Genomic DNA, 15781 nt, shown 5'->3' on the forward strand with positions numbered 1-15781 from the left:
GCTCCACTGCTGGGATGCAGTTTTAGGCCTCATGTACACGACCGTAGCCTGTTTTGTGGTTCACAAATTGTGGAACCGCAAAACTCAGATACCGGCAGTGTGCGTTCTGCAACAGAATGTCCTGGCCTCTATAGAATAGTCCTATCCTTGTCCGTAAAACAGACAATAATAGGACATGTTCTATCTTTTTGCAGGTGCCGCAGAATGGACATACAGATGCGGACAGCACATGGTGCAGAAGAAATATGTTTGTGTGCATGAGCCCTTAGTCTGGTTTGGTGTGGTTCTGGAATACTTGTTTACAGATGTGTCCTTCCTTACCTTTCCTCTTGGCTCAACATATGAGATGAGTGGCACGAGATGAAAAACCCCATGATATTGTGATATTCTGTCACGTGATGAAAACGCATAGATATAGGCAAGTATTCGCTGAGTTGTTTTTCTGTAAGACCACAAGCATTTACTGTTTCGGTTGAATCAAGTACAATACATGTAGCTTCACCCTGAGTTCCTCTGGTTTGTGGTCTCCAAGATTCACCACAGGGAACAGAAACTGACACAGTTACATTAGACCGAGAAAGACCGAAGGAAACCTTATACAGAAGAGTAAAATATCACCGATGTGCAGTCATAACATCAAAGCAGGGGATAAGAGAGATTCCAGGGATGATACGGACTATCAGACAGTTCTTTCATCACAAGTCACGACGAACGCCCCAAAGAACAGCGACTTATCGGTGGACTCCTGTCTACGGTTATTTATAGCAAACTCGGCCAAAGCCAAGAACGAAGACCACTCCTCCTGGTTTTCATAGACAAAACATCTCAAATAAGTCTCCAGATTCTGATTTGTGCGTTCGGTCTGTCCGTTCGACTGAGGATGAAAGGCTGAAGAGAAGGACAATTGTACACCCAGACGAGTACAGAACGTCTTCCAGAATTTGGAAACAAACTGAGTCCCTCTATCAGACACCACATCAGAGGGAAAACCATGTAGTTTCATGATGTTGTCAACAAACACCTGTGCAAGAGTTTTAGCATTGGGAAGACCTGGTAATGCTATAAAGTGCGCCATCTTACTAAATCGATCAACAACCACCAGAATCACAGTTTTCCCTGATGAATTAGGTAAATCTGTGATAAAATCCATGGATAAATGAGTCCATGGTCTGGACGGGATGGGCAGCGTAAGCAAAGACCCGGAAGGCCGAGTATCTGTCACCTTAGCCCGTGCACAAGTACTACAGGCTGACACATAGTCCTCAACACACTTACGCAACCCCGGCTACCAGAATCTACGAGATATGAGATCAACAGTGGATCTGCTCCTAGGGTGTCCTGCGATAAAAGTACAGTGATGTTCCTAGAACACCTTGTGACGTAATTCAGATGGAAAAAACAACTTCCCCGGAGAAGAATCTGATGAAACTCCCTGAGCCTCCAACACCTCTGCCTCCAGGTCGAGATATAGGGCGGATATAACTACCCCTTAGGACAATATCGGACCAGGATCTTCCGAATCACCTACCCCAGGAAAGCTACGCAACAAAGCATCAGCCTTGACATTCTTAACCCCAGGGCGATAGGTGACAATGAAATTAAATCTGGTAAAAAACAACGACCATCTGGCCTGTCTTGGGTTCAGTCTTTCAGTTTCGCCGACTCCAAGTAAGCCAGATTTTTGTGATCAGTAAGCACAGTAATAGGATGAATTGCTCCTTCCAACCGATGACGCCATTCTTTAAAAGCCAACTTAATGGCCAGCAATTCCCTATTACCCACGTCATAATTTATTTCAGCAGTCGAGAGTTTCTTAGAGAAAAATGCTCATGGGCGTCATTTACTGGGTGAAGGACCTTGCGACAAGACCTCTCCTACCCCTACTTCGGATGCGTTAACTTCCACAATGAATGGCTGTGACACATCTGGTTGCACCAGAATAGGGGCAGAAGCGAAACATTCCTTCACAGCTGAAAAGGCTTGTAATGCCGCCTCAGACTAAACAGAGAAATCAGCACCCCTCCTAGTCATGTCTGTTAAAGGTTTAACCACAGTCGAATAGTTGAGGATGAATTTACAGTAGTAGTTGGTAAACCCCAAAAACCGCATAAGCGCTTTCAGATTTTCAGGTCGATCCCAGTCCAACGCGGCACAGACTTTCTCGGGATCCATACGAAAACCTGAGAATGAGAGCAGGTAACCCAGGAATTGCACTTCCTGAACTGCAAATGCACACTTTTCCATCTTAGCATATAACTTATTCTCTCTTAGGATCTGTAAGACCTGTCTCACATGATCCTGATGAGTCTCCATATCGGGAGAATAAATTAATATGTCATCCAGATATACAACAACAAACCTACCCACCAGATGATGAAAGATGTAATTGATAAAGTGTTGAAAAACCGCTGAAGCATTGGTTAACCCAAAAGGCATGACCAGATTCTCAAAATGGCCCTCAGGGGTATTAAATGCAGTCTTCCACTCATCCCCCTCCTTGATCCTTACCAGATTATAAGCCCACCCTCAGATCCAACTTAGAGAACACCTTGGCACCAACAATCTGACTAAACAAATCCGGAATCAAAGGAAGGGTGTAAGGATCACGGACGGTAATACGGTTGAGCTCACGGAAGTCCAGACATGGCCTCAGGGTACCATCCTTCTTTTTTACAAAGAAAAAGCCAGCAGCTACAGGGGATTTGGATGGTCTGATATGTCCCTTTGCCAAACTCTCGGATATATATTCTCGCATAGCCTTTCTTTCGGGTTCCGAAAGATTATACAACCGAGATTTGGGCAGTTTAGCTCCAGGAATAAGATCAACGGAACAATCACATTCCCAATGTGGAGGTAACTCCTGGTTACCACTCTCAGAAAATACATCAGAAAATTCGGAAATGAACGAGGGTACAGCTTTAGTGGTGACCACAGAGAATGATGTATTAAGACGCAAAATTCACTCCAATCGAGAATCTGTCTCGCTTGCCAATCGATGGTAGGGTTATGTTTGCTTAACCACGGTAGACCTAACACCAAAGGAGCAGGCAGACCCTCCAACACATGACAGGAGATAGATTCCTGATGAAAATCACCCACTCTTAAATGAATGTCATTCACCACCTGCGACAGGCATTTTTGGGTAAGAGGTGCTAAATCAATTGCAAAGACAGAAATACTTTTCTCTAGTGCACTAGTAGTCAAACTATGCATACGAACAAACTGTCCATCAATCAGGTTAACCCCTGCGCCACTGTCGATAAATACTTTGATTTCCACAGTTTTGGACTCTAGCGCCACCTCGGCAGACAGGAGAAATCTGGTACTACCAGTAAAAGACAAAAGTACGTTTTCTTGCTCCCCACCCACACCACCAATAGTAACTTGGGGATTAAACGTCTTTTTCGTGTTTTTACCTTGACGCTGCAAAACGGACAACTATTCACAAAATGTCCCTTCTTTCCACAACAAAAACAGACCCCCTTCATATGACCAAAGCTCTTACCCGCAGTCCCAGGAGTAGCTCCCCCTAGCTGCATAGGCTCATCACAAGGCGTAAACTTGAGTCTCTCCACTCAAAGTATCAGAGGGAGCCGCCATCTCATATGATAGTACCTCCTGAGAATGAGGGACTTTAGATCTCTCTCTCAGACGTCTATCTATACGTACAGCAAGTGACATGGCTGCCTCCAAAGACTCAGGATTCTTGTGAAAGGCCAACGCGTTTTTCAGCCGCTCAGATAATCCCTGACAGAACTGACTACGTAGAGCTGGATCATTCCACTCCGTATCCGTAGCCCATCTCCTAAATTCAGAGCAGTAGATCTCCGCAAACCGCTTTCCCTGACGCAAGCCACGCAACTTAGTCTCGGCCAGGGAAATCCAATCCGAGTCGTCGTATATTAAACCCAGAGCTCTGAAAAACTCGTCCACCGACCGGAGGAACTGTGATCCAGTCGGCAAAGAAAAGGCCCAAGCCTGGGCGTCCCCTTTAAGCAGCGACATGATAATACCCACTCTTTGACTCTCAACATTTTATAAGGCTTTATATAGGGCAATTTTGTTACTGCTTCCTGTAACGTAAATTCAAAAGATTTGAGAATGAATAAGCTTACGCAGGCTAAGTGTATAAATATATTTACTAATATACGATAACACAAACAAATCACATACAGAATAATAAAAAGTAAATAAACATCACTAGCCTAAATATGAGGTAGGGTTCCATTCGGCCATGCTATAACACATGGCTGTCTACCACGTTATTACACATAACCAACACAACAGGGTGTACAAGAGATAGGGCAAATCAATACTTACATCCTACCTAAGATGAAGTTCCAGGTGGAATCCCCATTAATTGTTAGTGCAGACCACAGTTATTCCCATCAGCCCCCTCCAGTGTGCATCACACATGTCTCTGAAATCACTCAGGAATGTGGTCTTATCAGCACAATGGGGGATGTGTACTACATTTACAAGGCACATCATTACACAGAATGATAATAATAAAAGGCAACAGAATTAAAGCGACAGAACCAATCAGAACTAAAAAAAACGAGATTTTTGTATAACTTACCAGTAAAATCTCTTTCTCGCTCTTTCCTTGGGGGACACAGAAGACCTTGGGTATAGCTCATCTCCATAGGAGGCGTGACACTAAGTGAAAACTGTTAAGCCCCTCCTCCACAGCTATACCCTCAGCCTGGAGAGAGAGGCTGCCAGTTGCGTGTCCAAGTAGTGAAAAAAGGCAAAGTCCAAAAATGGAACCAACAAGCCAACTACCCAACGGGTAAAACAAACTCGGAAACCGTGTAGAGAAAAACAAAGAATGGGTGGGTGCTGTGTCCCCCAAGGAAAGAGCGAGAAAGAGATTTTACTGGTAAGTTATACAAAAATCTCGTTTTCTCGCCCAGTTTCCTTGGGGGACACAGAAGACCTTGGGACGTTCAAAAGCAGTCCAAAAAGGGGAGGGCCCACAGCACCAAGGCGAAGCACCCTAAGGCACCAAGAAACCGCCGCCTGCAGACCAGGCAGCCCAAGGCAGCATCTGCCGAAGCCAGAGTACGCACCCTGTAGAACTCCGCAAGGAAGACTAGTGACCGCCTTGCACAAACGCATGGCCGAAGCCAAAAGCCTCCGGCCTAGGAGGCACCGACCGCTCCAGTGAAACAACGGTGACACCAAAAGCAGAACCCTGCCCTGGTGCGATAACCACAGCAATAGCCACTGTGAGAAAGCGGAGGAAAGCCACCCCGGAGGCCGCCAACCCTTTGCGCGGACCTCCTGGAAACCCAAGAGACCGAACGCCGACAAGAGTCGGAGATCTCCAAGTAAAAACCGCAAGGCCCAAACAACGTCCAAACCGGTGAAGTGTCGGTTCCCGGGGGTGGGAAGGGGAGGACGAATGCCTCGTTAAAATGAAAGACAAACACCACCTTCAGAAGGAAGGAAGAGACGGGATGGAGAACAGCCCTGTCCTGAGGAAAGACAGAAGGCTCGAAACAAGAAGGGCCGCCACTCAGGCACCCGTCAGAGACACAACGGCTACGGGAACACAACCGTACAGGACAGAAGGAGTAGAGAGAACTTCTGTAACGGCTCCAAGGGAAAGATTGGAGTGCCAAGAGCCCAGTATGTAATTCCCAGGGCGGAACCCGAGGGCAGTACAAGGGAACCCCAAAGCCGCTCCACGGAAGAGGGTCTTGACAGGCCCAGAAGGCCGGGGAACGCTGAAAGGGGAAGGACAGTGCTGACACTTGACACTTCAAGCAACAGAGTCCCAGTCCCAGATCTAGGTCGGACTGGAGAAAGACAGAACCATGGAGAAAGAAAGGCAGAGTGGGGGAACGCCCAGCTTCCCACAGAACCCCCGGTAAAAACCCTAAGTCCTACAACAGATCCTGGACGAAACACGGCCAGGAGCGAACACTAGCGAGCCCGCTAGAGTCGCCTGGGCAAGCGGGTGAAAACCCAATGTGATCAGGCGCAGACCAGTAATACGGGCAGAACTGTCGGCAAAACTGGTCCCGCCGGCCCCCGAGCAACGTTGTCCCGTATCCACCCGGAGTGGGGGGAGCAGAAGGACAGACGGAAGGAACCGAAGGGCCCGCCCAGCAACCGCCAGGACAAGACAGGCCAAAGTCCATGTCGATGTAGCCACCACAGGAAGACGTCCTACAGTCCCAGTGTGGGAGATCTAAGGACAATCTCGACCGAATGGAAGTCCTCCCAAGTTACCGAGAAGGTAAGTCCATAGCAGGACCATTGCCCAGAATGGAAAATAAAGGGAGGACAGAACGCGGTAGACCCGGTAAATAGGCACACAGCTAGTACAGCCACTGTGAACAAGGGAGACCGTACGAGGCCAAAAGGAACACTGGAACCATCCACATGAACAACCATGCTCTCCCCAGAGGGGAGGGCAGTGAAAGAACAGCCTCTGAAGCGTGGCCGGGACAGAAGCCACATCGGAGTGATCTGTACCGAGCCGGAGCCAAACAGAGTCGGCGATTAAAGGCAGTCGAGACAGAGGCCGGCATAACACCCTCCAACCGAAAGGAGGAGTGGGCAACAGGGAAGCCAATAGGACAGCTAAAAGGCAGAACCCCGCTACACTGAGGCGCCCGGTACACTGCCACGCCAAAGGCGAATACCCTGAAGAACCCAAGGTGGAAGTCCTCCGGACCTGGGTAAGCGAGCACCCAAGAGAAGTTGGGTGACCATGAGGAGAAAAGCGGCCCCAACCCGGTAGCGGACCAGCCTGAAGCGCAGAGGGCGCCAAAAGAAAAGACTCAAACCGCACAACACCCGAAGAGGAGGAAACAGTAGTAGGCGAGGGAACAGCAGTCCCGCCAGAGCCAACGCAGAAGTCGAGTGGCACTGCAAACGGCACTCTCGACCCAGTGACCGCTTGCGCCGGGAAGCAAGTGCGCGGGAGAACGAATGGGTACGTATCTAAGAACCACAAACACTCCCCAGGTGGAAAGGCCAACGGACATGGTGGATGCCGACAACGGGACCACAATATACAGGCCAAACCAGAGAACGAGCACCACCCAGCTCGGTGCAGTAGAGAGCAAGTAGAGCCCATCTACTTATATCTAAAGTATACACCTTTGAATACAATGGCATTCTTTTAATGCTGGTATGACAACACCCAGGGGTTATACAGGTGGACAGAATGATCTCCTTAGAGAAGAGTGCAAGGCCCGTGACAAGCACCATATCCCAAGAGAAAAAAGTATGTCGCAGAAGGAAGTGAGGCATACGCAAGCAAGCAGTGAGAAGGCCAACCCACCTATGGGAGGAGAAGGCATACACGGTCCAAACAACGGACAGAGCTCACCAGAAATTCCGCTCACTGCAAAAAAATAGTCACCCAGTGAAAGGGATCAGCCACAGAGTCCAACAGTATCCAGAAGGTGACCATGCACATGGCCGCACAGTACCCAGCAGGAACGCAGGAGGTCCGCCCAGTGAAAGGGGGACATGCACGGGGTTATCCTAGCATTAAGCGATTGCGCAATAACCCACCTAACACCGAATACTGTGAGAGTGCAACTACTCCGCAATGAAGGGGAACATGCAAGAGTCCCGCACAGCATATCAAGGACAGCCATGGGTCTCGTGAGGGTGCAAATTACCACCCATGGAATGAGGAGGGCTGTTTATGGCCCGCAACACATCCGGTGAAAGTGCAGTATTCCGCCCAGAAAGGGGTGGGGCCATGTACACGGCCGTCATCGCATCCAGTGAAAATGCAAGCACCCCTCCAAGGATGCGGGTCATGCACATGGCCAGCAACACACTGGCGAGAAAAACAACCACAGTCAGTGGCGTTGAAAGAGAACAACCACAGTCAGAGGGTATGTGCGCATGCCGCCTGAGGAAAAGATACATGCCCATTGCTGGCAGCGAATCCAGTCAGTGCAGCACACCGCCCCTGGAAAGGGGGTCATGCACATGGCCGGCAGCGGATCCAGTGAGAGCGCAGCATACCACCCAAGGAAGGGGGTCGTGCACATGGCCGACAGCGAATCCAGTGAGAGCGCAGCATTCCGCCTATGGACGGAGGTTATGCGTATGGCCGGCAGCGAATCCAGAAAGTGCAGCATTCCGCCTATGGACGGAGGTCATGCATATGGCCAGCAGCGAATCCAGCGAGAGTGCAGCGTTCTGCCTATGGACGGAGGTCATGCATATGGCCGGCAGCGAATCCAGAGAGAGAGTGCAGCAGTCCACCTATGGAAGGAGGCCATGCATATGGCCGTAGCGAATCCAGCGAGAGTGCAGCGTTCTGCCTATGGACGGAGGCCATGCATATGGCTGGCAGCGAATCCAGAGAGAGAGGGCAGCAGTCCTCCATTGGACGGAGGTCATGCGTATGGCCAGCAGCGAATCCAGAGAGAGTGCCGCATTCCACTTATGGAAGGAGGTCATGCATATGGCCGTAGCGAATCCAGCGAGAGTGCAGCATTCCGCCTATGGAAGGGGGTCGTGCACATGGCCAGCACCGTATGCGGTAAAAGAGCAGTATTCCGCCTACAGAAGGGGGTCATGCACAAGGCCAGCCCGCAGCCAGGGAGAGTGCAGTATGCCGCCTAGAATGGGGGGTCATGCACATGGCCAGCACCGTGACTGGAGAGGGCGACCAATTCTGCCCATAGAAAAGGCGGCCTGCACCTGGCCAGCGCCGTATTGCCACGGAGCGCAACATGCCGCCTATGGAATAGGGGCAGGCATACGGCCAGCGCTCTAAGGTCAGGCTGCAGCATCCTGCGCAGCCAACAAAAAAGATACAGATATTTCTTATATATAAATATATATATACATACAGTTTAGTTTTATATTATTTCTGTATTTATATTTTTTATTTAATTTATATTTATTTTTTTTTATTTATTTTTTATTTATTATTCTAAAACACAGCCTCTTTGAGGTAGGAAGGGGCCACCATATAAGGGCACAGCCTGCGCCGACGTCATCGTCTATGCTAGGTGGATTAGACAGGCCATTTCCTTAGGGTCTCCTCCAGATGGGAGCCGTCGGCATCCAAGAGGTTAACAGGGATCCGACCTGAGGGCGGTGCAGCGATCTCCTGGGGGCGGGGGAACCTCCGGCGGGAAGAACTCGCGCCTGGAGAGTGCCCGCCCCCTCCAATCGAGGCCGGAATTTTGCGGCCTAGTAGGCCGCGAAGCCGGGGCCTAAATTTTTGTGGTGCCCGGAGGTACCGGCCGGGACCTGGAGGGAGCGGAGCGGCGCATGCATAATACCGGCCGCGGGAGCCCACCCCGCGGGCCGGAACAGTCAGGGAGGCCGGGAAGGAGCCGGAATCCTGGGACAGAATCTCTCTGCGGCGCCCGGCCGACCGGAAAGACAGCCTCTCTGAGAGCACCAGCTGTCGGCCAGGGTCTGCCGACAGCTGGTGCCCACCCCGCGGACCGGAAACAAGGGCCCTACGCTGCAGCCGTCAGGAGAGGGCCTCTGGCCCTGAGCGCACCGGTAAGGCGATAGGGGGGGTGGGGTGGATGACCCTGTGACCGGGTGCCCGTAAAGGATAGAGGCAGCTCCCTGGGCGGCATGATAGGGACGCCAGCATAACCCCTCAGTGGTCACCTATTGTGGAGGGGAGGAGAGGGAACTAATAAAACAAGCTAGGATGGGGCCAGCCTAGGACCAGCAGGGACCAGTATGGGGGTCAGTCACGCAGGAGACCTGGGTGGGGGGAGGGGGTCGTAGGGCTGGAGAAGCCACTCTCTCACCACAGCCGTCTTCACCCTCGGTCCGTTCCAGCAGGGTCGCCCCTTCAGCTACTGGCACCGTAGTGGCAGGACGCTGGAAGAGGGACTTGGCGTGCGGGCGACCCTTGCGCTGGCGGGATGCAGGGGAGCTGGGCTGCCCTGGTCCACCTTGTCTTCTGTGGGGGAGGCAGCAGTGCGGATGACCGGCACTGGCGCAGCTCGACCCCGGGAGAAACAGAGAGGTCTAGTGCGTCTCTGTTGTCCCGTATTGTCTGGAACAAAAAGAAAAGAAAAAAGTAAAAATCTAAATTTAAACAAGGAGAAAACTTGAAAGATTGGAAATTGCATCAAAGCATATATAGATTATTCAAAGAACACATCTACAGACTTTCCTGTAACTTAATGTAAAACAGGAGGAGCGGTCGCGTATGGAGTGCGCCTCCAGCTCCATGATCACCAAGGTTAAGAGAAGAATTCATGAAGGATACTAGGAGCATATGCGGACTTTACAACAGTGCAAACCAAGCAAAAGCTTGGGGCCTGGGCCCCTATTGGCCACAAGTGATTGCCTGAAAATACATGACTAAACTATGGGTGGCTATAAGTCCTGCGCAGCCAATTTAGCACATTGGCCCAGTGTGGGAGTGGGAACCCGTTCCAGATGTGGAGTAGTAGTGGAAGTTCCCAGACTGCGCTGCTAAACTGAGAGTAGGGCTTAGCGGGCTGACAAGGGTGGAGCTCAGTAGTGGAACTGGGCGGAGTAACAGGTGGAGCTCAGCAGGCCCCCTAGACGTAACTTTGCATGGGTCCCCAGAAATGCCAAATCTACCCGAGTGGGAGTTGTAGTTACAGGAGGGTTTTCATCAGCATAGCTGCCAACTGTCCCGAATTGGCCAGGATTATGCCTGATTTTCAGAGACAGTCCTGCAAATTTGCACTGTCCCGGGCCTAAAAAATGTGTCAGGACTGTCCCTGATTTTCAGAGACACTCCCGCAAATTTGTACTGTCCCGGGCCAAAAAATGTGCCAGTGTTCTGCCAAATCTCTATACCTTGCGAAAAGTCTATACCGGAAATGACGCGGCCGCACCGGAAGTGACGCGACGGCACAGGAATCAGCTGGAGGAGGGTGTGCGCGGCGCTGCGCAAGCGCACATCCACTGGCTTGGGAAAGAATCGTTGCAGCGCCGCGATATAAGTACTTAGTGCACCGCGCGTGCGCACTTAGGGGTATAGAGATTTTGCAGCACAAAATGTTGCATCAGCACTCCCTACCCCTGAGTGCGCACGCGCACACAAATCATCAGTTGCAGTTCATCCTGATTTGATCTGATGATTTGTGTGAGCGTACGCACTCAGGGGTAGGGAGATCTGATGCAACATTTTGCTCTGCAAAATCTCTATACCCCAAAGTGCGCACGCGCAGTGTACGAAGTACTTCTATTGGCGCTGCAACGATTCTTTCCTAAGCTAGTGGATGTGCGCTTGCGCACACCCTCCTCCAGCTAATTCCTGTGCGGCCGCGTCACTTCCGGTATAGACTTTTCGCAAGGTATAGAGATTTGCCAGAACACCGGGACTGTCCCTGATTTTCAGAGCCAGTCCCGCAAATTTGCACTGTCCTGGGCCAAAAAATGTGCCTGGACTGTCCCTGATTTTTAGAAAAAGCCACGCAAATTTGCAGTGTTCCGAGCCAAGCAAAAAAATGGGCGGGGCTAACACAGACTCAACCCACAAATTGATGTTTCTGGGTGAGACTGGGGTGTTCCAGGGGCAGAGCTTATATGCCCCGATTTTACCAAATCAAATGTTGGTAAGTATGCATCAGGATATACTGTATGAAGTAAGTTATTAATGGTTAGTTACCAGTATGGAAGACGCCGTCCTGCCCTGCCGACTCTCATCCTCCTTCTCTACCCGCCAGGATGTGGTGCCAGTCACCTGCTCTTACTTATTGACCTTCTCATCTATGTCAGTGGTGGACGAGCAAGTTGTGGTGGAGCAGCCTGGAAAATAACAACCAGGGAGGAGGCGATAAGGACGACATCATAGTGAAAACCCCACACAGTGCATGTACAGATCAGCTGTAAATAAATGATATATCAAACATAAAATAAGGCAGATACCAGCTCCAGATTTTAACGGAAGGGCTATGGGAAATATTAAGGGCAGGACACACAAGCATTTTTATACTACTGGCCTTTAATGCAGCATGTTAAAGCAATGGCGGGTTTTTTTCATGCATTTTTCTTTCCCCTTTTCTATAGAGAAAAAAATGCAATTGAACACAAAAAAGCCATATAAAATGAACATTATGCAAAAAAAAAGAAAAGAAAAAAAATGCGAAACTAAATTTGTATGTGAGGAGCACTCACATCAACTGAGAATTTACACAAATTGATGACATGACACCAGATCCTTGGCCGTGCCATTAGTGCTGCTCTTCTACTAGGCCAGATGTCTCGTACGCTGCTGATGGCCCCCCATTGACTTAAAATAAGCTCCATCACGGTTCTGTTAAAAATTGGTATTGTACAATGATTAACCCCTTAAAGGGTAACGGTCATATTTTTTTTCATTTGCTAGTTTATTAGAGCTAGGCATGTATACCGGAGTTAGTCTGTGAATGATTGTCCAAAGATCTGTAATCACCTTATAATAACAGCTTTCATTAATGTCCTCTGTCCCTTTCCACTGCTCCCTTAAAAGACTGTTGTATGGCTTGTCTGTCTTCTTTTTAGTATAAACAGAAGACTGAGGGGCGGTCCTTCACACTGCATGCCTGCATTAGGCTTCAGAGTGAGGAGGCGTGTCTCTCAGTAATCCAATCTGATTGGCTGGCAGGGAGCAAGTGTTTATGGGAAGTGAGGGAAAGCAGTTTTGGCCTCAGAGAACTGGCAGAGGAGCCATCTTGAGAAGGTCCTCATATTGTAAATGTTTAAACAGCCGTAACTAAGGGAAAACCCCAAGGAAAACAGTGGTATGTGAAGTAACTAAAGATTGCTGTATGCAAAATGCTGCTGCAGCAGTAACATATGCTAAAATAGATTTTTTTATGAAAACATGACAGTTACCCTTTAAAGGGACTCTGTCACCAGTTTCTGACCCCCACTTTTAAAAATATTGTTCTGTCCACGGAGCCCTTGTGATTACTATTGTGGTGTTATAAGCTAAATCTGCTGGCTCGTTTTGTTAAAAAAACGTTTTATCTAACCTGTCAGTCATATAGTTAAGGTGCCCAGGGCGTTGCTCATGGCCTGAAGATGCCGCCCGCCGCCGCCGTTGGTGCCCAGCTCCTCCTCTGCTCTCGTCAGCGCCGCCTGAAAATACTTAGATACGCCTCCGGCTCTCCCTCACTCCCCCCTCCTTCTTTTCTAAGATCCCGCGCGTGCGCACAGGCCTGTGCCTGATGCGCCCATGCAGACTTTTCCGTTCAGCCTCATTGAGCGAAGTGCGCATGCGCGGGCACTTCGCTCAACCTCCCGATAACGCGAACACTGCCGCACACGCGGGATCTTAGAAAAGAAGGAGGGGGGAGTGAGGGAGAGCCGGAGGCGTATCTCAGTATTTTCAGGCGGCGCAGACGAGAGCAGAGGAGGAGCTGGGCACCAACGGCGGCGGGCGGCATCTTCAGGCCATGAGCAACACCCTGGGCACCTTAACAATATGACTGACAGGTTAGATAAAACGTTTTTTTAACAAAACGAGCCAGCATTTAGCTTATAACACCACAATAGTAATCACAAGGGCTCCATGGACAGAACAATATTTAAAAAAAAAGTGGGGGTCAGAAACTGGTGACAGAGTCCCTTTAAGGTCAGGGCCTATTTTCATTTATGCATTTTTCCTCCCCACGTTACAATAACCATAACTCTTTTATTTTTCCCTTCATATAGCTATATAAGAGATTTTTTTTGCGGGACGAGATGCATTTTTTATCTCCACCATTTAATTTACCATATCTCGTATTGGAAAATGGGAAACAACTTCTCTGTCTGGCAAAACTGAAAATAAAATAAAATAAGGTTTTTGTGGTTTTGACATCACAGTATTCACTGTGCGATAAAAATGACCTGACATCCATATTCTGTGGCTCAATACGAAGGTGGCGGTACCAAACTCATATAGGTTTATTTGGTCTTACTACTTAAAAAAATATAAAAACCTTTGAAAAAAAATCTAACATTTTCTTTGCATTGCCATATTCTGTATGAGGGCTTGTTTTTATGGAGCCCCGCCATTTTCACTGCGTGGGGCTGCGATCGGAAGGCAGAGGGAGCCGCATCCCTCTGTCTTCACGCATAGGTGCTCTGATCAGCGTTGATCGTGGCATCTGAGGGGTTAAATGACAGGGACGGCTTGATCACTGCTTCCTGTCAGTGCGGCCGGGTGCTGGCTGTATGATACAGCCGGCACCCGCCCGTGTATGTACATGTCTTCACACATTAGGACGTACGGGTACGTCATAATGCGTGAATGGGTAAAATGTTGTTGTTGTTTTTTTCGGACAGGGGCTGCCGGGTCTAGTAAGGGTAGATCTTACAGTGGCCCCTGGCATCCCATCAGGCTCAAACTGGCCCACAGGGGAACAGGTGAATCCCCCGGTGGGCCCCTAGTCCCCCACCCCCTGCACAATAGGCACACTAGACAGACTGCACTACATATAGATAGACAGTTTAGGGCTCATGCACACAACCTTATGTATATTGTGGTCTGCAAAACACAGATCCGCCCCAAAAAATCTGTGTGACGTCCATGCTGCATCCGTTTTTTTTTTGCGTATCCATTGTAACAATGGCTGTACTTGTCTGCAAAACGGACAAGAATAGGACATGTTCTATTTTTTGCGGAACGGACATGTGGACATACGGACACGGAATGCACACGGGGTCATTTCCATTTTTCTGCGGCCGCATTGAAATGAATGGTTCCGCATATGGGCAGCAAAAATAAAAAAGGAACAGACAAGGACAAAAAATACATTTGTGTGCATGAGCCCTTATTATTATAGATGCATCGGGTCACCCAGATGACTTCTAGGCACAGAGGCGGGCCAGCAGTACCCTCTTTCTCCATGACCTGCCTTCTCAAAGTCGCCGAAGGGACCCCCATTATGAATCATCTTGGGCATGCTGCTGCTGCCTGCCCCTGTGTGAACACGTGTCTGTATGTAGCTGGACAGTGCGCCCCCGGAATGAATTTTACTGGTGGGCCCCAGTAATGCAAATAATTTTGTAACTTGAAAAAAAAATTAACAAAAACTGACAGAAATGCGGTACCGCTGTGATCGTACTGACCCGCAGACTAAGGCTACATGCTCACGCCCATATGTGTTTAGCGGTCCGCAAAAAAAAAAAACAGATGACATCCGTATTCCATCCGTTTTTTTTTTTTTTTGCAGATCCATTGTAACAATGCCTAAAACGGACAAGAATAGGACATGTTCTATTTTTTGGCGGGGCTACGGAACGGACATACTGATGCGGTCTGCATTTTATCCGAAAAAAAAGTTCCGGACACGGAAACAAAATAAGTTTGTGTGCATGTAGCCTAAACGGAACGTGTCATTTTTACTGCCCAGTGAATGCCGTATATATGAATCCCGCAAAACAATGGTGGACTTGAATTTTTCTTTCAATGCCTTCCTGTGGCATTGTGTCTACCAGATTCCTTCTACACAGCATAGAATATTAAAGGGGTATTCTGGTTAGATGAAGTAATCCCCTATCCTGTGGTCCCAGTGGTGGGACCCCCCACCGATCACGGGAACGGGGGGCCCCATACCCCCTTGAAATGAATAGAGCGGCTGGTCGGGCATGCGTGCAGCCGCTCCATTCATTTCTATGGGAATTCCGGAAATAGTGGAGCACTGTACTATCTCCACATGTGCGACCGGTTGCTCCGTTCATTTCAGAGGGCGGCAGGGGGTAAAAGGCCCCCGTTCCCGTGATCGGTGGGGGTCCCAGTGGTAAGACCCCCACAATCTGAAGCCTAGTTCACACGAACGATTTTTCTGTGAGTGTACGGGCCGTTTTTTTG

At 49.3% G+C, this 15781-nt stretch overlaps 1 protein-coding gene across 5 annotated transcripts in view; it reads right to left on the reverse strand.

Moving 5' to 3' along the window:
* LOC122940917 (glutamine-rich protein 2-like) overlaps positions 1–15781 on the reverse strand; it is a 72920-nt gene that overhangs the window by 28635 nt on the left and 28504 nt on the right. For all 5 annotated transcript variants that reach the window (XM_044297845.1, XM_044297843.1, XM_044297844.1 and 2 more), the window contains exon 2: positions 11609–11748. The gene's annotated coding sequence lies outside the window, so the exon portion shown is untranslated. The remainder of the gene's footprint in view (positions 1–11608; positions 11749–15781) is intronic.

This window comes from Bufo gargarizans, chromosome 6 (assembly GCF_014858855.1).
Source record: "Bufo gargarizans isolate SCDJY-AF-19 chromosome 6, ASM1485885v1, whole genome shotgun sequence".
Classification (NCBI taxonomy): Eukaryota; Metazoa; Chordata; class Amphibia; order Anura; family Bufonidae; genus Bufo; species Bufo gargarizans.